Below are 26,410 nucleotides of genomic sequence, written 5' to 3' on the forward strand. Positions count from 1 at the left end.
TAAAATCTAAGGCAGAAGTGGGTAACTGGGATTGGAACCAGACTTGGGTGGGTTCAGACATCACGTCTGATGGAAGCATGCGCTTCCTGTGAACTCCAGTTCCTCTTGTACCTACTTTGTAAGTACTCACAGGCATTTGTGTGAACCTATCTGCACTTTGCTTTCAAACATATGATTAATATTTTGTTTTCCTGGGTTTTTTAAAATCCTGTTGTGTGTTAAAACCTCTTTTAAAATTCCAAAATAAAAATTTAAGAATATTCATGTTATAGAGTTGCATGGCAAGCAAAATAGTATGGTATTATTCTGCATGAAATGGATCAAAACCAGTTCAGATGTTTGAACCAGTTACCAAACTATTTATTGATGTTAGCGTCTGAATCAGAAAGTTAAAAATATTGCTGAACCTGAGCTGGAATGGAAACTAATTTGTATTAGTTGACTCCTCAGATCAGCGTTGTTGCTGGTGCTTTCATTACACTGATTTTGAGATTGTGTAGCTCTCAAGAATCAGACAAGGTTTTCAGATATCTTTTGTGAGTGAACCGCTGCTCATGGTTCAGTATCAACAGTACATCTGTACACGATTACATTTCAGGGCTTAGGAAAGGAAAAATTTGATGATAAGCATTTCTGAACTGTCCTTGGTAGCTCTAATGTATTTAACATCCACTTAAAAACAAAACCTAAACTATGTACAAAATTCACTGGCCTCTATGTATCAAATGTTCCTGCGGATACTAGTAGAAAGCCCAAAATCACATTAAATTATTGAGAAAAGTTGGTTGTTGTAAGGACATATCATTTTTATTTAATAACATTTAGTCTGAAAGATTCCAGAATGTTTTGCCAACATATATCCAAAAGAGGCTATTAAACTTTCACGTGTCCCTAGACCTAATAATGACAGTAATCTTCATCCTATTGCTTTACTGGAAGACGACAAACTGGATCAGTCTACCATTTCTTGTGAGTTTAGAGACAAGTTATTGGCTATACTAGGACAGCCTACTATATTTGTGGGTTTTTTAAAAATCTTATTTTTTGTCTCTTTATATGCACTGAGCCTATATACTTATCCTGCACTCGCAGGGCTGTGTGACCAAAAACCTATTTACTGAGAGCAGGGTAATAAACAATCATATAATGGCAGCGAAAGAAAGTAATAACCTGTTGGATTCCATGAACGTGGTGACACAAATTGATATGAAATTATGTAAAACAAATCACATCCCTGGATTTGGGAGGTGTCAAGGTGGGTTCCTGACAATTTAACATCCACTTAAAAACAAAACCTAAACTATGTACAAAATTCACTGGCCTCTACATATCAAATGTTCCTGCGGACACTAGTAGAAAGCCCAAAAGCACATTAAATTGTCGAGAAAAGCTGGTCATTGTAAGGACATGTCATTTTTATTTAATAAAGTTTAGTCTGAAAGATTCCATAATGTTTTGCCAACATATATCCAAAAGAGGCTATTAAACTTCTCACATGTCTCTAGACCTAATAATGACAGTAATTACTGGAAGATGACAAACTGGGTCAATCTATAATTTCTTGTGAGTTTAGAGAAAGTTGTTGGCTATAGTAGGAAAGCCATCTCCAAACAGCATCCCATTTTTAATAGGGATAATCTTTTGAGTCTTGGGTTCGTTTTTTACCAACATAGAGGTACAAAGGAGAGATCCAGTTGAGTTTTCTGTCTCGGGTACCTGTGTTTAAGTGCAGTGACACTGAAGTATATTCGTCCACACAGACCGGCATATCTTTTCTGAACAGGCGATGCAGTCCACTATGGTGTGGATGCTTCCAGACAGAAGGTTGTCAAATCTGCTTCAACTTGTCGCTAACCCATGGTTAATTCCAGTGTCCTTGGAAAGAAAGTGAAATAGAACCTTCTCCCCAATACAGCTTTAGGAAAAACTTTGCAAGGCAAAATATAATTACCACAGCAGGCATTTGGCCTAGTTAACTATCTCTCTCTCCTCACCACTCCTCTCAACCATGAAAACTGACTCTTGTTCTTACGACCACAAGCGGTCAACTGTCCTCATTTGTCTTTTGAAAGAGAGAGACCACTTCCTAGAGTCATTCTGTAGCACTGATTCAAATCTGACTCAGAAAGGAAGCACAACCACTAGTTAAGGCACCTACGTCATCACTTCCTGTAGCCCCCTGCGTTTTGCTTGGCTAGCTGCAAGATCCTAACATGAGGCAGCCAATTAAATATAGCAAGGTATCAAGGAGCAAGTTGCAATGATATGAGAGTTGGTTGGTTCTCGTCGTTTTCTTTAATAATTGGGTCTCCATTGCACATCTTCCAAATGTTAAATCTTCCTCTTTTTTTCACAGAATTTGGCAATGATAGTATAGTTTAAAAGTCCGTTTGGCCAGTGCTGACTACATGCTTACACAATTATCCCTGGCCTGGAAAAGATCTCAACCACAATGGCTAAGTATAGAGGCTTCTAAAATATCTCCATATATACAGTGCCTGAATACACAAACATAACCAGTCTCTCTTCTGCCTGCAAGAGCAATATTTTCCATAGGATTCATATTGACATAGGTTTTGCCCCAGCGGTTCTGCTTATCTACAAAAATAAAACCTCTAGAGTTGCACACCTCTTCTGAACCCCGCTTCACCTCTGATTTAAACCCAATATAAGCAGTAGATAGCTTCTGTCAGCCCTGGCTAATGTGTACAAAGAAGCATTTTGCTCCTCCTGATTAAGTGGCTTCTAATAGGGGCTCATTTAAATACAATATGCAGTAGTTTCAAAGCATCACATCGCTCATGGGATTCACACTACTCTTGGCATTAACATTTCAGGAATCCAAACAGAGAAGGAACCAGTTCATATATGTATGTGCTCTATCACTTCATGATAAGCATCAGGTTATGACTCACATGTGTGAATGAGCCATCACAGATCAAATACCACTAGCAGGATTTTCATATTAACTTACATCAGTTCAAACCCAAAGCTTTTTAGTTAATCTTGTGCTGGACAATCTAGTGACCAAAACAATGGAGAACATTTAGCTCAATTTAACGCTTTTCCATTGACATGAATGGAGGGCAGATACAAAAGAACACCACATTCTTTATGTAAATTCCTGTGTGGATCGAGTGAAGTAGAAACTAACTTACTTAATTGTGTGTTTTATTGCAATTTATGTAGTAAATTGGTAGCCTTCTTTTTATCAGAGGAATCTCATATTTCTTATCTTCTCTCCGACAAAAATGTACATGTAAATGTCAAGTATTGCTAAATTTTGTGCTATTGCACATCAAGTTCATCAAGAAATTGTAAAGGCTCCCCCCATTCTAGCAGATGGAGATTGTTAAGTAAAAAAAGTTGTTTATGTTATTTAGCTTTATTTCATTGCAGATTGATTTATTAGACTGATAGTGATTTAGACTGATATAGATGATTACATGGATGGTGATGAGCTTAATTGTGATCAATGACCATAAAGGTCTGATTCTGATTCAGACAGTCTAGTGATGTACCTGCTGCATGTGTGAATCAGCCCAAAGTTTAATTTGCAAGGGTTCGAAATAAACAGTAGTGACAAGTTCTCTCTAGTTAGGTAGCAAGAACTGTGATTTGGACTCCAAGTTGTTGTATGCAGCCATGGACTGCCATACTCACAAGTTGGGCTTTGCAGTAAGGAGTAACCAGATCTGGGCCACAACAAGATGAACAGAAGACCAAAGCTGAGCTTTGGAGTGTGGTGTCAGGTAGGAAGGATCACTCAAGTGGCCGTGCTGGTCTAGGTTAATGGAGGAGGCAATCCAGCAATGGCAAGAAGCAGGAACTGGGTACTTCTTGGAGCAAGGGTTGGTTGTGAAAATGGAGCAAACTCAGGCAGGAAGCAGGAGGGCTAAATACACTGAGGAGAGAGGCCAGATGCTCAAGCTGGGAGTTTGGGGTTGCATACAAACACACATTATTTGAGTGGTGGCCTCTGTAGAAGCATGCTCACCATGTTCTCCTTAAACACACCTAACATTCTCCAGGTTCAAGCTCAGAGAAAACTGACACTTTATGTTCACATGTACAATCCGTATACAGTTTCCGAGTTCTCACAACATGCTCCCGGGAAGTGTGCACGCCTTAGCAATCTTGGATTCCTGAGAAACCCACATTGCTGTCATTGTGTGAACCAGCCCTAAATGTTAATTAGGATCAGGTCGTCTGCAGATCAGGACTATGGTGAGGGTAGAGAGGCTTCGCCCATACACCCTCACTGGGGTCCTAATCTGGATCAGGATTCCCACACATGCAGTTTGGGAGATGTGCTAAAGTGCATCTTTGCTTTAAATTAACGTGTAGAAAGGTAAAATGTGCCTTCGAGTCAGTGTTGACTCCTGGTGACCACACAGCCCTGTTGGTTTTTTTGTTAGAATATAGGAGGGGTTTACCATACATCTCTCGCGCAGTATGAGATGATGCCTTTCAGCATCTTCCTGTATCGCTGCTGCCCGATAGATGTACTTGGCCCTAAATAAATGTTGCAAGTACAGGAGAACCTTGTTATTCGTGGGTCCAGCACTCATGGTTTCACATATCTGCAGTTGAGTAATTAGCACCTGACTTCACTAACCCACCCACTCCGCAGAACAGAATCCTCGTGAATAATGGGGTTTACCTGTTTACCTTCTCTGCATCAAATGCACCCAGTTGCAGAATCAGGATAGTTCTGCATGCAGAATCTTTTTAATATACATGATTTAAATGCTGAATCCTGGGCTTGCTAACAGCTTATATCTTGTAGTGAAAACTGAGCCTCTTTAGACCTTTTCTACTTCCCTGCATGTTTACCAGTTCTGAGAATGTATAGGTCCTTTAGGGGTAGTCATTAATGAGCTACTCATCCACAAATGGTCCAAAGTAATTTTCATTGTGGCATAAGAACAGCCCTACTGGATCAGGTCCTGGGTATCTAAGAGAACGTCTTCTTCATTATGAGCCCCACCGCCCATTGAGGTCATCTGGAGAGGTCCGTCTCCAGTTGCTGCCAGCTCGGCTGGTGGCCACACAGGAGCGGGCCTTTTGGGTTGCTGCCCCGAAATTGTGAAATGAGCTCCCTGTTGGGATACGATCCTCCCCATCTCTGACAATTTTTAAAAAGCATTCGAAAACCCACCTCTCCACCCAAGCTTTTTCAGCTTTTTAAAATGTTTAGGTTTTAATCTGTGGTTGATTTTTAAATTGTTAAATTATTTCAAGTTTTTGTATATGCTTTAACTTGTTCTATGCTATTGTTAACCGCCCAGAGACGAAAGTTTGGGGCGATGTACAAATTTGATAGATAAATAAGTAAGAAAGTAAGTAAGTAAATAAATAAATAAATAAATAAATAAGGCCTATCTAGTCCCGCATCCTGTTTCACACAGTGGCCCACCAGATGCTTCTGGGAAGCTCACAAGCAAGAGCTGAGGGCAGTTGCTTCCATGCAACTGGTATTAGAGGCATTTTGCCTCTGAGGCTGGAGGTGGCCTATAGCCCTCAGACTAGTAGCCACTGATAGACATAAGAACATATTTATGGGTGCTGGGCATTGTAGTCCAACAGTATCTGGGGACCCAGTTGGGAATCCCTGATTTAGCAAATGCTGCATTGCATACCAACTGCTTGTATGCATCATTTTCATCATATGGTGGACCTTTTGTTCAACTGATTTAACCTAGTCCAGTAGTCTTTGTGGTTTGTACACCCTGCCCTAGGGTCAGTGAGCAGTGCTTTGTTTTGCTGTGTGGCTGTGTGAAGGAGGCACATAACCTCCACTTATTCAGAGTCAGTTCGGACCACGAGGTGAAAAACAGATAGGTAAACGAACACCCACCCGAGGCAACACCAGTGCTCTCTCTAAGGCGTGTGCGCGTACGTGTGCTCACACCCTTTTTGATGTCCACCTACTAAATTTTAGATCCCAGATCAAGAAGGTCCCACTCCGAATGCATGTGCACGCACACTGCCTTGATACTGCTGCCTATGACAAAACTCATTCCGCACACAGATGAAAAAAATTAGAGAGAACACTGGTCAACACCCCAGGCAACTCCTCAACGCATCTTCTTCCCTTCTGCCTCCACAGAATATAGGATTCGGACAAGCGTAGCAAGCCATTATGGCACACCATAGTGGTATAAAAGCCACAAAGCTCATATATGAAAAGCATGGCTTTTACATCAAGATGCATAGCCTGGGGCTTGATCATTCTCTGTCTGTAGAACTGTGGGTATGCAGATGGGAACTTCACCCTCTACACAAGGCACCTTCTACAAGGGACCGCCAAGACTACTAACAACAAAATAGGAAGGACAAATGAAAGCACCTGTCCTTTCAGAACCCTTACAGGGACTGTATTTCCCTGAATCGAAGACGACTCTGAATTTAAGACGACGCCCCTAAAAAGTAAAGGTTAAATACTGGTTATACCTGAATTTACTCAAAAGGAATAGGACTCTGATTTTAAAATGACCCCCTGATTTCTAATATCAAAAAAACTTGCGGGCGGGGGGGAACTAGTCTTGGATTCAGGTAAATACAGTAAATTGCAGACCGGTAATATATTTATTAGGACCAACCAAAATAACAAGAGCAGCAAGCTTTCAAGGGCTTTCAAAATGCTCATGGTGTTTTGATTGGTTCTCATAAAGGTATTACCGGATTGTGGCGCTGGGTTTTTTTCCTAAAAGCAAATTGCCACAAGACTCCAGATATAAATACCCAACGGGAATCTTAATTCCGCAAGTGAAAGGGCAAGGCACTCCACACATAAGCAAGGGGGAGATGAAGTGCATGCTTCAAAGTGGGGCTTCTCCATCCCTCATGCCAAAATAGTATGCACTCTTTATGCAGGTTATAGACCCTCAACCGAGGTTGGTCCCCTCCATGAAATGAGGAATGTTTGAGGGGAGCAGAGCCACAGGAACTTGGGAAGCAGCTTTATACCGAGCCAGACCATCTACCTGAGTATCAGCTACACTGACAGGCAACGACTCTCCAAGGTTTCAGATGGGAGTCTTTCCCAGACCTACCTGGAGATGCCATCTAGCTCTGTATTTTCTATATCAGGGTTCCCAACCTGGGTCCCCAGATGTTGTTGGATTACAACTCCCATCAGGAGTTGGTCTTGTGGTAGCAAGCATGAATTGTCCCCTTTGCTAAGCAAGATCTGCCCTGGTTGCATTTGAATGGGAGACTGCATGTGAGCGCTGTAAGATATTCCTCTTAGGGGATGGGGCCACTCTGGGAAGAGCATCTAGGTTCCAAGTTCCCTCCCTGGCATCTCCAAGACAGGACTGAGAGAGATTCCTGCCTGCAACCTTGAAGAAGCCACTGCCATTCTATGTAGACAATACTGAGCTAGATGGACCAATGGTCTGACTCAGTATATGGCAGCTTCCTGTGTTCCTATTCCCAGCCACAATGGCCTTTGAGGTTGTGGATGATCGGAGTTATAGTTCAACAACATCTGAGGCCCAAGGTTGGGAGCCCGAGTCTATACTCACTGGTAGCAGCTCTCCAAGGTTTCAGGCAGGAGTCTTTCCCAGTGCGCCCCCCACCCACCCCGGAGGTGCCAAGCATCGAACTTAGCAGATGCTCTACCACTGAATTACGGCCCCATTGTAGGGGAAGCCAATGTGGTTAGTGAATACTGAGCACTCCACTCCCCATATTGGGATGGCTGGCCAAACACTGATGACTCATCCTTTCTTGCAGAATCAATGCCAGGATGCCTGAAGCAGAACAAACAGTAACCAAAGGCAGCCCAAAAGCCACAATCCGGTAATATATTTATTAGGACCAACCAAAATGACAAGAGCAGCAAGCTTTCAAGGGCTTTCAAAATGCTCACGACGTTTTGGTTGGTTCTCATAAAGATATTACCAGATTGTGGCTTGGGGTTTTTTTTTCTCCTAAAAGCACGTCTCTACCTCACAGGGTTGTCGAGAGGATAAAATCAGAGAGGAGAACTATGTACACTGATGGACCAAGGGTCTGACTCAGTATATGGAAACTTCCTATGTTGTCCTGAAGAAAATTGCAGGCTAATTGAATCAGCTCAGTTAAAAAGGCTCAGGTTACATCCATTCTGCATCTCTAAAGCCTATATCTAAAGCCTAGCCTATATCTATATCTATATCTGCATATCTAAAGCCTATGTAAACAAGGGAGTGTAAGGGGCAGTCCATGCATCAAAGTGGCCCTATCCACCCCCAGCACAGAATCTCCAGTGACTGTTGCTGGTGTTTATCTTATTTTTCTTTATAGATTGTGAGCCCTTTGGGAACAGAGATCCATCTTATTTATTTATTATTTCTCTGTGTAAACCACCCTGAGCCATTTTTGGAAGGGCAGTATAGAAATCAATCAATCAATCAATCAATCAATCAATCAATCAATCACTGTCCTGTGCTCTTTGGGGAAAGGGTGGGATATAAATGCCACAAATACTTCCTTGACCTGTAGTCAAGTAGTTTATCAGGGGAGGGAAGGGTACCCTTGAGGAGCTATAGCAAGTCTATGAGCCCTTTCTCAGGACCGGTGAGAAAGGGCAATCGGGCTAGCGAGGAGGAAGCCCTGAAGACCTTACCTCCACACACACAAGCTGTTTCCATTCCTTGGGCGGACAGATCACCCGCCCAGATGAGCACCAGCTGCTCCTGGTAGCTCCAAATGATGGGGTGCCGGGACGTGTTGCCCTGCCCAATGGAGCGACTGCACAAGTAGGAGGTGCATTATGGAGACCCCCCCCCTCCCCGTGAGTGCTGCAGTCTGCTAGCCGTGGCAGACGAGCAAAACAAACGAACAAACGAGGATAAGGGAATGCTTACTCCCTTAACCTCATTTTAGAGGGAGGCTCCATATAGGCAGGTTTGCTGCCACGGTGTCGCTGGGATCGGGCCTGATCCTGGTGGTACACACACGCCAACAAAACCAGGCTGGGCTTTCTTAGCCTGGTTTGCACATGCGGGTGAATATACGCTATATAGTATAGTGAATATACGCAGAGCCGCAGCTACTCACGAGCAGATAGCCCGGGTTTGCAGAGCGCTCGCTCCTCAAACCCGGGCTAAGGGGCGGGCTACAGGAGCGGGGCAGCCGCTCCAGAACCACCGGGCTCGGCTGCGAGCCCAGTGGTTCTGACGATCACAAAAATCGGGCTGGGATCTTCCTAGCCCTATTTTTGTGATCGTAAGAATAGCCCTATTCTCTCCTAATTTTTGCATATGCAGAACAACATCAGAGGCCAGCTTCTCTAATCAGGAAACCTGGCCATAACATGGGCCTTGGAACATAGGAAGCCACCTTATACCGAGTCAGACCATTGGTCCATCTAGCTCAGTATTACCTACATACTGAGGTTATTCTCACGTGCAAGCAAAACTGGGCGAAACCAAGCCAAGCCTGGTTTTGCCTGTGAGTAAGAACCGCTGGAATCGGGCACGATCCTGGTGGCACCTCGGCTGCAAACCCACCTCCGGAGCCACTCTCTTAAATGGGGTTAAGGGAGTGAGTGCTCTCTTAGCCCTGTTTTTCTGCTCGTCTGCCAGCAGACAACAAGGCTCCAGCTTCGGGGAGGGGAGGGGGGATACCCACAATGCACCACGCGAGGGAGTTCCGGGGGAGGAGCGACGCGTCCCAGCACCCCGGCCCTCTGAGCTACCAGCAGCCAGTAATCATCCGCCCACCAAACAAGCAGAAATGGATTGTCTGTGGAGAGGTAAGCTTTTTAAGGCCTCCTCCCCACTAGGAACATAGGAGCATAGGAAGCTGCCATATACTGAGTCAGACCATTGGTCTGTCTAGCTCAGTCTTGTCTTCACAGACTGGGGGCGGCTTCTCCAAGGTTGCAGGCAGGAATCTCTCTCAACCCTATCTTGGAGATGCTGCCAGGGAGGGAACGTGGAACCTAGATGCTCTTCCCAGAGTGGCTCCATCCCCTGAGGGGAATATCTTACAGTGCTCACATATCAAGTCTCCCATTCATGTGCAACCAGGGTGGACCCTGCTTAGCTAAAGGGACAAGTCATGCTTGCTACCACAAGACCAGTTCTCTCCCTGTAGCCCTTTCTCACTGACCATGAAAAGGGGATCAATGGCTAGCAGTGGCTCTCCCACAGGGCCGGACTGGGGGCACTGAGAGGGCGGTGGAATGTATGTGGGGAGGGCTGCGGGTTTTGAGCAGAATGGGTACTTAGGGGAGGGAGTATTCACTGCTGCTGAGCGCGGCGGGGTGCAGGGGCGCCCTGCGGGTGGGGCGCACCGGGAATATGACCTGTTGCCCTGTGGGTCAGTCCGAGCCTGCTCTCCCCCAAGGTTTCAGGCAGGAGTCTTTGCCAGCTCCACCTGGAGATGCTGCCAGGGCCTGAACCTGCGACCTTCTGCGCGCAAAACAGATGCTCTGCCACTGTGCTGCGGCCCCAGCCCCATCGTGCACGGAATCCATGCATTTTAAAACCAGCCCACATTCCGTTAACATGTTTCCCTAAGTGTTGCATTAACGCCTGGGAAGACGGTGACACAAGCGGCAGCTTCTAAATGGAAGGCTGTTTATCGTGGGGCCTTTGCCGCACGAGTTCTTCTCATGGGGCCCAGGACGCGCTACCCTTGCAGCACAGAGAGAAGCCTCACTCCAGTGTATCCCACACTGTGGACGGAAACATGAGAAGGGGCCTTGAATGTTCCCACTGAAGGCTTCACTTTGTTTTTATGGTTTAAACTCAACCATCAATTAACTTTTCAACTCAGGATTTGGCTAAGCACTCAGATGGTCAACCATGTATATTTTTCAGTGCTGTTCAAGATGCCCTGTCCTTTCTAAAAATTGTTTGGAAAGCAATGACTTCAGTTTACTGGCCAGGCAGCAATTCACTAGGACAGGGGTGACCAACCTGAAGCTCTCTAGGTGTTGTCGGACTACAACCCCCATCATCCCCTGTTGCAGCTGCAGCTGGAGATGATGGGAGCTGTAGTCCAACAATACAGGTTGGCCACCCTTGTACCAGGCCCTGGCTAAACCATCTGGCTAAACCCTTCCCCTTCAGGATATCATGGTTCATGCACCAAGAAAGCAAATCAACAGAGAGAATTCATATGTGCAACTTCTCTTCTTGTCCATGGTGCCAAAAACAAGCCCATTGATGCTAATCTACCCCTCTCACAGCTCAGATGCTTTTCTGTGGCTAAGCCCCTTATAATGGTTTTACTAAAATCCCCTTTTGATGGGGGCGGGGGGAGAGAAATCCCAGCTGGAAATTTCAGGCAATACCACAATGTCCGAGTCTGCAGGTCTCTTTCCCCAGCCTCACAAAAGCCTCTAATCAAGTGGAAAATTTGCTAGAGGCCAGAAGTTTGGGCCTGCAATTATTTTTAAGGGATTATCAGGAGAGAATGGGAGGGACTTAGTGTTCTTCCCCTCCCCGGCTCTGTGTTTTGTTCCGCGCTGCTTTTAGGCAGACTCAGCAAGAAGCCTCAGCTATTGCAGAAAAGGAACCGAGAGAGCATCCTGGCTGCAACAGCTTCCCCTCTTTTTCTCCAAAAAGCGGAAGCCAGAGCTCTAATAAATTCTAAGTTAACAGGCCACTGGCTGAAAAGACGGTCGCCACATTTTGCTGGCTGAAATGTGGGTTGCCTCTGGGGCTTTAATGAAATTCTCAGATATGTACAGGTAAAGAATGGGGAAAGGAGACAGGGCCTAAACTGTTGTGATCTACCCCGAGCAGTAGTGTACTGGAGGGATGGGGGTATAAATATTTTAAATAAATAAATGTTCTGAGGTTGGTGTTCTTAGCAAAGGAATCAGTCGGGCAACTGTCAGTCTGACATTCAGAAAATATTTGTCGGACTGCCTCTGAAATTTACTGGCCTTTCAAGTCCCAGTGTTAGCAAGTTTCCTGAATGCAGTTTTACTGGTCAGTCCGCTGAAATAATAGCCAGGGGGGTAACCCAAAAGTAAATGTGGGGAGAGACAATGAAAGGACAGGGCAGGAGCTTCCAACCCTGGGTACCCAGGTGTTGCTGGACTACAACTCCCATCACCCCAACCACAATGGTCTTCGGTCATGGCGGCATGGGATGATGGGAGTTGTAGTCTAACACCATCTGGGGTCCAGGTTTGAGAACCAGATTGAAATGGGAAGGTGGGTTACACATGATAAATCAAATAATCAAGAAATGAGAAGAGGAAGGAGGTGATCCTGCCTACCATTTATGGGTTACGTCTAAGTTGTGCTGAACCAGTATAGTGAAGCTCCTGTTGCACTTGCGTAATGCAAAAAGAACACCTGGGCAGAGCTGGGAGCATGCCAGGGAATGGGCGAGGCTTAGCCCAGATCACACCGTTCTAGCACTGAGAACAACATCTTGGCCCATTGGCAGTTCCTATTCTGTGGGAGAGGAGCTCAGGTTGGCTGCCTTGAGGAGGAACACCTGGCTTTCTGCTTGGGCTGTGAGTTTCCCACAGACGTAGGTGGTACTTGGACGTCTCTCCTCTCTGTGCTATTATGGGACTTCCCTCAGGAATGTCTTGCCATGGCCATGGGTTATAAACACTGGCATAAAGTCAGTGCATGGGAAATCCACCCAGGCTGATGATAATGAGACCTTCTTCTCCTTCCTTGTGGGGCCACAAAGCCTCTGTATACTTTTGTTGCTTGTTTTAGGGTTTGCATACAAGAACTGTGTTAGATTCTACCCAGTTGGTCAGTAAGAAGCAGCCGGGCTGTGGCTGACATCTAGACTAGGTTACTCATGCTGCTTCTCAGAAGTTACCCTGAAGGACGACCTAATTTCAGTGGGACTTCTGTCGAGTAATTTAGTCAGGATTCTGAGCCAGTGTCTGAGCAATGAGCATAAAAGCTGAGATTATTTGGGCCCTTGGCAGTACTTCTTAACTTGCTACACATTTTATTTTATTAAACGTGTTCAATGTAGGGATTTAAATATATGAGAGACACTGAGGCTATTCACACGATGGGAAAAAATCAGGCTAGCCCGATTTTCTCCCATCGTGAGAACCACCGGGCTTGGCTGTGAGCCCAGTGGTTCTTAAGCGGGTCACCCAGTGGGCGCAAGCGCTCCACTAACCTGGGCTCTACGATCGTGAGTTGCTGCACTGTGGCTCTGCACCGCGGCAACTCACGAGTAGACCCCCGATCGGGAAGCTTAAAAGCAGCCTCCTGGCTTGGGGTTTCTCCAGCATGCCCTGTGCACTCACACAGAACATGCTGGAGCTTCCCCCAGTCCCCGCCGGCTCCATAATGGTGCCAGCAGTTGTGTGGGTGGCCAGTTCGGCTGCCCGGAGCAGACTGCTGGGTCATCTGCGGGGAGAGCGGGCTAAGCCCACTATATATAGTATATAGGGGCCGCACAACAGGGAAGGCAGGGAAGAGCCAATTTATTGATTATTTCTCTGTGTAAACCGCCCTGAGCCGTTTTTGGAAGGGCAGTATAGAAATCAAATGAATGAATGAATGAAAAAGCAACCTGTTGCTCATGCTCAGCTGGTGGGTCCCCTCTCTCTCCCTGAAGGGCCCAGGGACAATTCCCCACCACCACACTTTGTTCAATTATAGCTATGCCCCTGCTCAGGCCTAGAACTGCACAGAGAAGTAAGGGGCCTGTTGCCTGAGTGGCAGGAAACGGTTACTGCTATTGTACCTACTACGGAATATGCTCTGTTCATCATGACACCTGTCTCTAGAATAAGCTGGCCCAGTACTTTAATTAGCACCGCATTGGTTGAGAAAAAAGGATCCTTCCGAGGCTATAGCATGCTATGATTTCACTTAAAGTCAGGGAAGGCAGAGAGTTGGGCTTTTGGACTTTCCAGTCTGCCCTACCATTTCTCCTATAATTTGAGCACGGGCCTGCACCTCTCCGAAACATTTTGAAAATAACCCCTTCCCCCTCCATTTCCTAAAGTAACTACACCTAATTCTATTCCCATTGTGCTCTGGTAATTATTGTACTCTCCAGTTACATTCTCTGCTCCCTTCCCAAGCTCCGTACTGAAGAAATGGCTCTATTTTGTGAGGGTTCTGTTCTTTTCTTTTTTAAACTTTTTTTTAAAAAAGAAACCTTAAAAAAAAAGGAACAGTGTTTTAAAGTTATATTAGATGTACAGGAACAAAAATTGAGAATACTCAGGCAATTCATTTTGTAATCCACTTTCAGCTGTGTCCTCACCAGTTAATATACACGTTAAAGAAACAAGGATAGCAATCAGGCTCTAATAATAATGCATTTTGTCCATTGTCTAATTTATTTATTTAAACATATTTATATCCCACAGAAAACTTAAAGTCTCTAGGCGGTTCACAATAAAATACAAATTACAACAAAATGAAAAGGATAAAAAGACTCACAACAAAATACAGATTAAAACAAAACAAAATGAATAAAATCACAATAATTTAAACAAAACAGTATCTAATCAAAAGCCTGGGTGAACAAATGTGTCTTGACTGCCTTTTTAAAAGTTGTCAGAGATGGTGAGGCTCTTATTTTGGCAGGGAGCCCATTCCAGAGCCTCGGGGCAGCAACAGAGAAGGCCCATCCCAGAGTAGCCACCAGAGGAGCCAGTGGCAACCACAGACGGAACTTTCCTGATGATCTCAATGGGCGGTGTGGTTCATGACGAAGATGACGTTCTCTTAAATTTATGGCTTGTCAATATAATTTATAAAACTGACTGCAGGGGTTCTCAACATCTTGGGTACCCAGATGCTGTTGGCCAACAACTCCCACCATTCCCAGCCAGAATCCCTGCTGCCTTGCCTTGCAAGGAATAATGGCATATGAAAGATGTATTATTTGCCAGAGATATTCTAGATGGCGCTTTCTGCTCAAAATGACAGTTCTTAACTCTGAAGCTCTGGAGAGTCACCTTTTAATGCGGGCCCCCACACTCAGAGCTTTTGCTAGATTTGCCGCTAGAAATTCAGCCAGGTTTAACTCCCAGCTACTACAGGCAAGCAAGCGTGGAGCCTGATCACCAGCAGACTGTGTGCGGCCGCGGCCACGTCCCCGCTCACCCCACCACCCGCGTCTGACGTCAGATGCGGGTGTATGTGTCTGGTTTCCAGACTGAGCCTCGTGGCATTCGCAGCGCCGGCCATTTAACTCCCAAAGGGGCCGCACGACAGGGAAGGCAGGGAAGAGCTGCTCCTGGCTGCGCTGGCAATGCAGCGGCCAGGAACTAAACCAGCACCCTCAGCACCCTGCCGTCAGACGCAGGGGGAGTGTCAGGGCCGCGAGGCGCAGCCTCTGATTGGGTGCGGTCCGGGTTCTTTGAACCCATTGGCCCAATGGTGGCTCCACCCCTGCTGGCAAGGCGCAACCCATGCAGTAAGCACTTCCTGAAATTAGTTCCGGTAGTGAAATGCTAGTGAGAAAGCAGTGTGGTGTTTTTTAAAACACAGCATAAAAGACAAGTACTGCTGCTTTAGGAACATAAGAGAAGCTCATGAGGAGAGCTGGGCTGGTGGTAGCAAGCATGAATTTGTCCCCTTTGCTAAGCAAGGTCTGCCCTGGTTTGCATTTGAATGGGAGACTACATGTGTGAACACTATAACATATTCCCCTTTGGGGATGGAGCTGTTCCGGGAAGAGCACATGGGTCACACTTCCCTGGAAGGAACTGGCTCTAGGTATTTAAGAGAACATCTTCTTCGTCATGAACCCCACCACCCATTGAGATCGTCAGGAGAGGTCCATCATTTGCCACTGGCTCATTTGGTGGCTACTCCGGTGGGCCTCCTCCACTGCTGCCCCAAAGCTTTGGAATGTGCTCCCTGCTGAAATAAGAGCCTCTCCATCATCTTGTGGTAGCTAAGATAATTAGCTAAGCAGGGTCCACCTTGGTTGCATTTGAATGGGAGACCACATGTGAGCACTGTAAGATATTCCCCTCAGGAGATGCAGCTGCTCTGGGAAGAGCAGAAGGTTCCAGGTTCCCTCCCTGGCATCTTGAAAATAGGATGATATTTTTTTGATTTTTTTTTAATAGGACAAGATTTTTTTTATTGAACCAACAAACTACCAAAGCATACAGTATGTTGCCAAAGCACAATTATATACAAAGTGGTGGTTTGTACATCACATATCTACAAAGATTTACACACAAGAATTTGGAAACCAACAGGGTTATAAAGTATATGCAGGCAGTACTGTAACTCGGGGGATGGGGGATTACAAGGCACATCAGGTAATGGGGGGGTTAAGTCCAACGTCCATTTCCATAATTTGTCCCATTGCTGTTTAGAAGAGATACACTTGTCTTTTTGCACATAACCATACAAACTTTCCCAGAAGAGATTTACTGTCTCATCCACGTGAACCTCTTGGTCACGTCTTCCCTCCCTATTCCTATGCAGGAGCATTGCATAAATGACATACAGGTTTACTAACCTGATTACGAGGAGGGGAAAATTCCAATTCCCTAGTATGAGGGCACCCGTTCCGTCCTGTTTCCTTGAAGGTTTCTTTCTGGGACCTCGAAAGGAGGTTCTATCGCTCAAACCTGAGGTTAGTTCTTCCCAAGTCTGTTTTTCCAAATCAGGCCACTCTTAACAGCTTGCTTACTCCCTGCCACACTCTTTTGGCTACCACACACTCTTTTAAGAAATGTGAGTGGGTTTCCCTGAATGTTTTACCTAGCTCACTAGCTTTCTGTTTGCAGGTGATTTTAGGGCACTCTTGCTGGTCCTCTGGGAGCCATGGCTTAGCCGCATTAAGTGGTAGTACTTGATGGTATAAGCACCACCTTGTTTCCCATAAATGGAAGGGGACTTTTTTCTCCTTAAAGAGAGCGATAGGGTGATCGGGTTGCAACAAGTACTGTGAAGTGCGGTGTTTGTAGCGTTTACGTTCTAAATCAGGTTTTAAGAAACCCACTTCTAGAATCTCGCCATAAATTGTTTTCCTTAGCTGCTTAACTGAGGAGGATCCTTTAAATAGATCCGGTTCAACCTTCCATTTTTAAAGTGTGAATAACAAATCTCTCAAGTAGTCCAGGTGTTCTCTTTTTAATACTTGTGTGATATCACCATTGAAAGATCCTTTCCCCCACCATGCTATGCCCCATGCTGACTTTCGCCAATGCAGAGCGAAAAGCGAGACCCAGGTTTTTTGCAGGAGGTTGGACATATTATGGACATTCACGAAAATCCAGTTTCCTAAAATTGTAGGACATGAATTCAGTTACAAAATAGGGTTGCAGGGCAGGTAGGGCTAGGCCTCCCCGCTCAACCTCCTTAAATGCTACCATACGGGCCAAAGGGAAGGACGCTGTGTGCCATACTAGATGGAAGATCTGGCTTTCAACTCTCCGAAGGAGATCGAGCGGGGGAGGATAGACTTCCGCCAGGTTATGCACCGGGGGTATCAGGTAAGTCCAGATGCAAACCGCTTTCTGGTACATGGCGAGGGTACATTTTTTCCACATGGTGATTTTAAGCATTACTTTTTCTTCCCAATCTGTCCAATTCCACCCCCCAGACTTTTTCCTTAATCCCATATTCAATCCCCAAAATGTTTACTGTATCTACCCACTTCAGTTTGGACTCTGGGGCCCCTTCGCTTTTATATTCAGAGATGGGTAGGCATGAGAGTTGCTGGCGTCCGGGGTCTATTTTAACAAATACACTTTTGTCAGCATTTAATTCTGAGCCCGAGATCTTGCCATATTCCCAGAAGAGGTCTAGTATTACAGAGATTTCATTTTCATTCGGTAACAGTAATGTAGCATCATCGGCATGAGCTACAAATTTTATCCTAAACTCAGAGTGTGGTTCTGAGTGGACAGGTGGTTCGGCTATCCCCTCACTCTCCCTCCTCCTCCCTCCTGGGAAGATCTTGCAGGGCGGAGGGATAGAGACCATGAGTCTTCGCAGATGGGGTTCTCTCTGAATCCTAATCAGGATCGGATCTAGGGCAAAAACATAAAGTAATGGGCTCAGTGGGCATCTTTGGCGGACACCCAAAGTGATCGGGTTGCCCCGCCATCCATTTATCCGCGGTGTCACCTTTGCATTCGCATAGAGCAGCTGTATCCAAGTAACGAAGAGGGATGGTATACCTTTTGCTTTCAACAATGTCCACAGGTAATTGTGGTTCACTTTGTCAAAGGCCTTAACTTGATTCAATAAGAGGAGGTGACCTTTCCAACTTTCATTCTGTATAGAGTAAAAAAGTTCTCTCAGCAGACACAATGAGTCTGTCATCTTTCTTCCCGAGATGGCGCTTGTCTGCAAGCTGTGGACCAATTTAGGGGCCACTTTCGCCAACCTATTATTTAGGATTTTGGCAAAGATTCTGTAATCGATATTTGTGAGGGTTATCGGTCTCCAGTTTTGTGGTAAAGTGGTGTCACCTTTCTTGGGGGGAAAAATTAAGAGGCCGTCCCTAAAAGACTTATTTAAATGCCCATTGTCTAGGACAAAATTAAATAATTTTACTAAGACTGGTAGTAGCTGGTCTCCAAAATATCTCCAAAATCATCTCCAAAATAGGGCTGAGAGAGATTCCTGCCTGCAATCCTGGAGAAGCAGTTGCCTGAGCTACTGTAGATGGACCAATAGTCTGACTCAGTATGAGGCAGCTATGTCCTTATGACAATTCAAAAAAAATCTTTAAAGACATATCTGTTCACCCAGGCTTTTAATTAAATATTGTTTTAATAGTTTTAACATTGTTTTAAAATATTGTTTTAAGGTTTTAAATTATTGTAATAACTTTTTGCTGTCATTTACTTTAACCAATGATTTAATTTCTCTGTTGTCATTCATTTGTTTTAACAAATGTTTTAACTTTTCTATTGTCCTTTTTTTTTTTGTAAACTGCCCAGAGACATAAGTTTTGTGTGGTATAAAATATGTTAAATAAATAAATAAATAAAATAAAGTCGCATGGCTACTAAAACAGTGAAGCCCTTATAATGACTGAAATCTCTCCACATCCCCCCTTTAAATTAAGAGAAGGTCTCAGGCATGCGCGTAACTGAGCTGTCGTGGTCATGCTGGCAGTGTTACTTTCGTGGGCTGCCTGCAGGCATGCTGACTGAAAGCCCAGGAGATTAAAACCTGCTTGTAGGAAAAGCAGCCTTTCATACATCTATCCCTCTCTCCTGTGACTCTTGCTAGCAGAGCCTGACACTGGAGTCGCCCCGAGGTTTCCCTTTTTAGAGGTTAATCTTTTCCAGGTGCAGTTTACAGACAATACACAAGCCTAATCTGCAGCCAGTGGTGTTTAGGGAGGCAGTGTTAGAGCAGCAAAAGATTGGGGTCTTGGGTTCCAGTCCTGGCACTGATACATACCTATGCGACCATAATCAAGTTTATCTACTTCTCTGTAATTAGGAAATGCTACCTGACTTTGCATGCACTTTGAAAGTTAACAAGAGTAAGGACTAGGTGGGTAGTTCTAATTAAGTGTTGGAAGTTGTCTTTATTGTGGCTCTTTGCATCAGAGCAGTGAGACTAGAGATGCTTCCAGTGTGATACACATGACTCCCCAGCCATGCACCCACCCAGGCTTCCTTCAGTTGTATTCATCCTCCAAAATTGATGTGAGTGTTAAGACCTGGAGCTAACAGAACAGCATGTCTCTCTCTAGTACCATTAAATGACTGGCATTGTCCACAATTTACAAAACCTTAAAAAAAATAATTTAGGATGATGTTCTATTGTGGCACATATAGATAGACAGACAGATGGATAGATTTTACTATGCTTTTTGTTACCACTATTCAGCCTCATTTAAGATTTCTTTATTTCATGAGCTGAGCTTCAGTGTTGGGGGGGGCATTTGAAAATCTTGTCTCTGGGCCCACTCCAACCTTGCTACACCTCTGCTTGCTGGGGCACCATTTCAGGGTTCAGAGTGGGGTGTGGCATTCACAGCAAGGTTTAAGGATTGCCCTTGGGTATATTTAAAGAGGAAACAGCAAAAATCAATGTGTTTTAAAGGAGTGTAGTGGCTACTTTCTATGAAACCTGTTACATTTATATCTTGTTGTTCTTGCATGATAGTTCTGAGAAAGGCATCTATCCCAGACAGTCTTCAATCCAGGCACTGCTGACATCCTGACTAAATTTCCAAACACTACGGGGCGATTCTCACGACCAACAAAAATCAAGCTAGGAGAGCCTAGCCCAATTTTTGTTGGTCGTAAGAATCACTGGGCTCGCAGCCAAGCCTGGTGGTTCTTGAGCGGGTAACCCGCTCAAGACCCCCTGCTAAAAAGCAGGTTTGCGGAGCAAGCGCGCCATCAAACCTGCTTTTTAGGCTCGTGAGTAGTTGTGGCGCAGCTTCGCACCACGCCTACTCATGAGTCACCGCGCCTACTCACAAGTAGACCCCCGGCCAGGAGGCGAAAAGCCCCAGTATGCCTTGTGCCCTCCCCAGTATACCCTGGCCCTATCCACCCCCGGCACAGTACTTCCAGTGACTGTTGCTGGTGTCTATCTTATGTTTCATTTTAGAATGTGAGCCCTTTGGGGACAGGGAGCCATCTTATTTATTTAATATTTCTCTGTGTAAACCACCCTGAGCTATTTTTGGAAGAGCGGTATAGAAATCGAAATAATAATAATAATAATAATAATAATAATAATAATAATAATAATAAATGATGTGCCTGCTTGCATGATGAAAGCAAGAACCAGAAACTGGGGTGTGAGAATGGCACATTTCTCAGTAAGCCAGGACACCCACCTCCACCCCAATTGTGATGAAAAAGCTAAGGTTGCAAACTGAACTATACTCACCAGGATTAAAATCCTATTGAACACAGTGGGATTTGGAATGAAGTCCTGCTGAATTAAAAGGACGTATAGGCCGAGCACACGTGTCTAGCCTTAAGGTGTCCTGCTGCTTTCACACATGACCCTAATTTAACATATTAACCTGGAGTGAGTTGCTAGCAACGATTATACGACATTTGAAAAAGGAACAAAAGGTGTGGGGAAGAGCCGTTTTCTAAACAAATAGAATAGACATTCGAGCCAAGGTGGGTCTCCCATCCGATTGCGAGAAACCGATTTAGGCGTCACCTGTGAAAACGGCCCCAGCCCCGCTTCTGCCGCCAGCCCCTAATTGGCAGGCAATGCTGCCGCCTGCTGGCAACGAAGGGTCTCTGCAGCGGGAAGCTCAGTAGGCGAAGCACAACCTGGCGCGCTCCTCCCCCAGGTTGCGCTCGGTTACAAACCACGAGGCTGACCCTTCTCCTTCCCTGCGCACCAGGTGTGTGTGGATTAGCGACGCCGGCTGCGCTGCTTCCAGTGTGCAGCGCCTGCCTACACGTAGCCTTTTGCGTCCTGCTTGCAGAAAGAGGCGCCGGCGGCCGGGATGCCAAGTTCGCCGGACGGGGCGGACCCTGCTTGACCTCCGGGGTAGTTGGCTCAACGCGTTGGCTTGTGCTGCGCTCTTAAATACCTCGGCCCGGGCCGGGGCTTCCCGCTGGGGCTTTGGCAGTGATGTCGCTGTTGCTCTCCCCAGGCAAAGCGGAGCGGCCGCGGCGGCGGCATTGGCATTCCTCCTCTCTGGAAAGATCACACAGGCCCGAGTGCCTTGAAGCCCTGCCAGCTGGAGGGGCTACGCCGCTGGCGCTGTCCGCCAGCCCCAGCCCCTGGGATTTGAGGCTTGGCGGTAGTAGGGGATCGAGCCGGGCGGGCGTAGCAAGGCTGAAGTGGGGCCCCCTGGGGCAAGAACTGCAGCTGGGCTCCCAGTCCCGTCCCGTCCCGTCCCGCCCAGGCCTCCTTGTGCTTCTCCCCCCCCCCCCCGCGTGTCCTTGCTGCAGCAGCAGAACCCCGTGGACAAAAGCAAAATGCTCGCTTTCCAATCCGAGCACAGCATCCCTTCAGTGGCGGCGGCACCTTGTTTCTCTTTGTAATTGTTTCCTTTGGGACAAGAAAGCATCCCTCCCCCCTGTAAACCGCTTTGGGAACTTGGTTGAAAAGTGGCATATCAACGCCCCTCGCTGTGGTCCTCTCCTCCTTTGCACATAATATTGCACCCCCAGACTCAGATCAGGAGCCAGCAGCTTGCTAAAGAGCCGAGGAGGGAAGAGTGTAGAGCGGGATGTTTCCCACAGCCTGTGGGGGGGCCCCTCCCTCACAGACCCAGGGGGGCAATCGAACCCCTGTTCACTTAGCTATGCCCCTCGGGTAAAGAGGTACACATTTCTCTCCTGGAAAGATATGGAAAGCCTCACCCATCAGAACAGCGGCCCCAAAAGCGAGTACAATGTTTGGACTGTGTCTCATTTCCCCAGAGATTTGTTTCTTTAAAAACAAACGGACAAAAACAACTAATGGAATGGCCAAGTGTTCCAGGTGAATTAAGCCAGAATCTAACATGTGGATGACAAGATAAAGCTATCGGCTGAGTGTTGAGTTAATAAATTAATTAATCAAATTTGCAGCCTGTATAAACTGTTTTCAGAACCAGGCTCGGACTGGCCCACAGGGCAACAGGGCATATTCCCAGTGCGCCCCAGCTGCGTGGCACCCCTGCGCCCCAACTCCCAACCTTAATTACCTGTTCTGCTCAAAACTCGGCGCCCTCTCCACATACATTTCACCGCCTTCTCAGTGTCCTCAGTCTGGCCCTGTATGAACCTTTTTTGTTGAAAAGCGGTATATAAATATTAATACTGCCAACAATTCAGTGGCCTACATCCAGTGCAGTATTGGGCTAGCATAATCTTAGTTATTCATTTATTTATTTTTATCATATTTTTATACGAGTGTGAGCCAGCGTGGTGTAGTGGTTAGAGTGCTGGACTAGGACCGGAGAGACCTGAGTTCAAATCCCCATTCAGCCATGAAACTAGCTGGGTGACTCTGGGCCAGTCTCTTCTCTCTCAGCCTAAACTACTTCACAGGGCTGTTGTGAAAGAGAAACTCAAGTATGCAGCACACTGCTCTGGGCTCCTTGGAGGAAGAGCAGGATATAAATGTAAAAATAATCATAAATAATAATAATACCTCCTGATATGTTCATCTCTAGGCAATGTACAGAATTAAAACACAAAAATATAAAACAGGGTAGAAACAGTTAAAATTTAACAAAAGAAAAACAATCTCATAAGATACAACCAAATTAAAACAGTTTTAAAAATTAATTTCAGTTAACCTGAGAAAACAGGTGCGACTTGAGGGTCTTCCTGAAAACAAACAGAGAAGGAGATGCTCTTATTTCAACAGGGAGCGTATTCCAAAGCCACGGGGCAGCCACAGAGAAGGCCCAGTCCCGAGTCGCCACTAAATGAGCCGGTGGCAACCATAGCCAGACCTCTCCAGATTATCTTCATAGGCAACAGGGTTCATGACAAAGAAGGCGCTCTCTTAAGTACCCTGAAGCCAAGCCATTAAGGGCTTTATAGGTAATAACCAGCACTTTGGATTTTGCTTGGAAACATATCAGCAGCCAGCACAGTCCTTTCAAGATCAGGGTTATGTGGTCCCTTAGAGTTGTCCGAGAGACCAGTCTGGCTGCCACATTCTGTACCAATTGTAGTTTCCGGACTGTGTACAAAGGCAGCCCCACATAGAGTGCATTACAGTAGTCAAGCCTAGGCACCACTTTTTAAAGGGCATTTACCTCCAGAAATGGACGTAGCCAACATGTCAGCCAAAGCTGATAAAAAACGCTCCTGGCCACTGCCTGTTATGCAAGCGCATGGGCCCAGCACAAGGATGTTGTGCAAAGAAAGAAAGGTCTGCTCATTATTCTAGTGAAAGGTGTTGGCAAGTTGCATAATGCCTTGAGCAACCTATATGTCTTGGAGAAGGTCTTCCCTAGCAGCTGTGTAACTGCTGGATACTGAGTCAGACCATTGGTCCATCTAGCAGAACTGTCTACACTGACTGGAAGCAGCTCTTCAGGGTTTCTGGCAGAAGTCTTTCTCAGCAGTACCTGGAGATGCCAGGGAGTGAACTTGGAACCTTCTGCATGCTGATGCTCTTCCACTGAGCTATAGCCCCATCCCATAAGGGGAATATCTTACAGCACTCACAGGTAGTCTCCCATCCACATGGAAACCAAAGTGGGCTCTGCTTAGCAAAAGGGATACTTCATGCTTGCTACCACAAGAGCAGCTGTGCTTCCCATTGTGGAGCACTGAAACTTTGTGCAGCACAATTCTCAAATGCACACAACTGTTCTTCTTGTGCTAGTGCAACACTAGTCTAGATGTCATCCAGTATAGGTGCCTTGAAACTGCAGGGAATGTAAGATGATAAACGATTTAACAAACCAACGCCACCACTAGTTCTAAGAAGCTGTCTTTAATATTTCCATAGTCATTCCTTCTTTACAGTAATGCACCAGAACCAAAATAATCTCACAATTAAACAAACACATAAACAAACAAATGCAACCTTAACTCAGAGCCCCATCAATAAAAATTGGCCATCACTGATTAAAATTGGCCCTAGACAATTAAGCAAGTAAAGCTTTAGTTGATTAATCTACTCATTAACCAGCTAAAGCTTGCTGGCCCTAATTATTAATATATGTAATGAAGTGATTTACAGTTTTAATCTCTCTAGCCTCAAAACAGCACAAGTCAGGGAGGCCACAGGCCTTTCCACACATCAGGGAATAATAAACATCATTGTTGTTCTTCGTACTATACTAGCATTAGTTCACATCCAGTGCTAGTAACCGGGGCTGGTGTGACTCCACAAACAAGCCAGGTGGACATTTGGGGTATCTGTGTTTTTAGATGCTTAACTGAAGCACCACACCATCTGAGAGGTGCAGCAGTACATGAGGAGACCTGGGGCACAGCTTGCCACTGGGCATGATCTGGGAATTTCCTCTTGGCAACCTCTGTGACACTGCAAGGAATCCAGAAGCATGCCTCTGGCACTGTGTAATTCAGGCATTTGGGCGGCAAAAAGTGGCACTGAATACCTTCCCCATGTCATGCATGGGGGAGGATAATCTTGCTGTAAGGGTGTGTGTGTGTGTGTGTGTGTGTGTGTGTGTGTGTGTGTGTGTGTGTGTAGGAGAGGGGACATCCATTCTCTTCCTTTCCAAAAGGAAGCACACACCTCCAGCTAAAAAAGGAGATGTGTGCACTCCTGCACTGTAGAGGGAAGATGCACAGGCTCCAAAGTGCTGCTTTTTGGGGAAATAGATAGATAGGTAGATAAATAAATGTGAATGTGAATGAAATGCTGGGGCTGCTGGGAAGGGGGTGATGATGGCTCTTTAAAAATAATTTTTGGAAATGCTTTCCATGAGTGCTCCTACTCGTGATATAGCAGGGAAACCCTCAATGCTGCAGTACAGGCACTGCAGGAGGAGAGTTCTGTTGCTTATTGCGTGTGATGGCAGGAGCCAATCAGGCAGCTGATGTCCAGACTGCAGTAGTGAAGGCATGTGGAGTAGCTGAGAGCAGATGGTATTCCCCAGTGAAAAATGATTGTGTTTTGGATGCTAGAAAGAGGGAACTTTCCCACTGAAGTACTGCTTCCTTAGCAAACAACAACCAAAAAAAGTCTGAATTCCCTGCAACAACAAATTCACCTCTGATTACATCTCTCTCTCTCTCTCTCTCTCTCTCTCTCTCTCTCTCTCTCTCTCTCTCACACACACACACACACACACACACACACACACACACACACACACACCCTCACCCTCACCCTCACCCTCACCCTCACCCTCACCCTCTGTGGAAAAGCATACAAATGCCTTGTGAACCTGTCTAATGAGTTCATTGATAAATTAAGATTTTAACCGAGATTTATTAGGACCAAATCCAACACTTTAGTCACTGAACTTTGGTCTTGAAAGAATGCAAAATAAACTCTTTCATCATTCTGAAATTACGAATAACAGGGTAGCTAAAATCGTCTGTATTTGGCAATACAAATCATGTCCCAAACCGCACAAGCATTGAAATGTGGTTCTCATCTGCGTTTGTCATAGACAACTGTGAAGAGAACCGTGGAATCGTTTATAGTGGGTAAATGTATCTGGACTATGTTGTGAGCTTGATCTGGTTATCCTCTGAAGAGCATTTCAACTTTCCAAAGCACATACTAGAGGACCACAGCAGGCGGTATCTGATGCTTGTATGTCTGCCCTTATTCTTTCGGCTCTTCCTGTTCCAAACAAAGGTTCTGTGGGGCTTTGAAATAAGAGGCAACCATTTAAATTCTTTGGGCAACATTCCTGTACTATCATCTATCGCTACATAAACAACGGTTTCTGCCACACTCTAGCATCACCATGGACCATGGTGCCTAAGAAATGGGGCCAGGGAGGGAGCCCTATAGGTGAAGGAAAGGGATGGTGTGCAGATAGGACTGGACTCAAATGGCTCGCATTGAGTTTATGGGGCCAAGTAAATAGGCTGTAAGGCAGG

At 45.7% G+C, this 26,410-nt stretch overlaps 1 protein-coding gene across 1 annotated transcript in view; it reads left to right on the plus strand.

Moving 5' to 3' along the window:
• WNT5B (Wnt family member 5B) overlaps positions 1 to 26,410 on the plus strand; it is a 156,081-nt gene that overhangs the window by 42,408 nt on the left and 87,263 nt on the right. The window lies entirely within an intron of this gene.

The sequence above is a fragment of the Hemicordylus capensis genome, chromosome 5 (genome assembly GCF_027244095.1).
Source record: "Hemicordylus capensis ecotype Gifberg chromosome 5, rHemCap1.1.pri, whole genome shotgun sequence".
Classification (NCBI taxonomy): Eukaryota; Metazoa; Chordata; class Lepidosauria; order Squamata; family Cordylidae; genus Hemicordylus; species Hemicordylus capensis.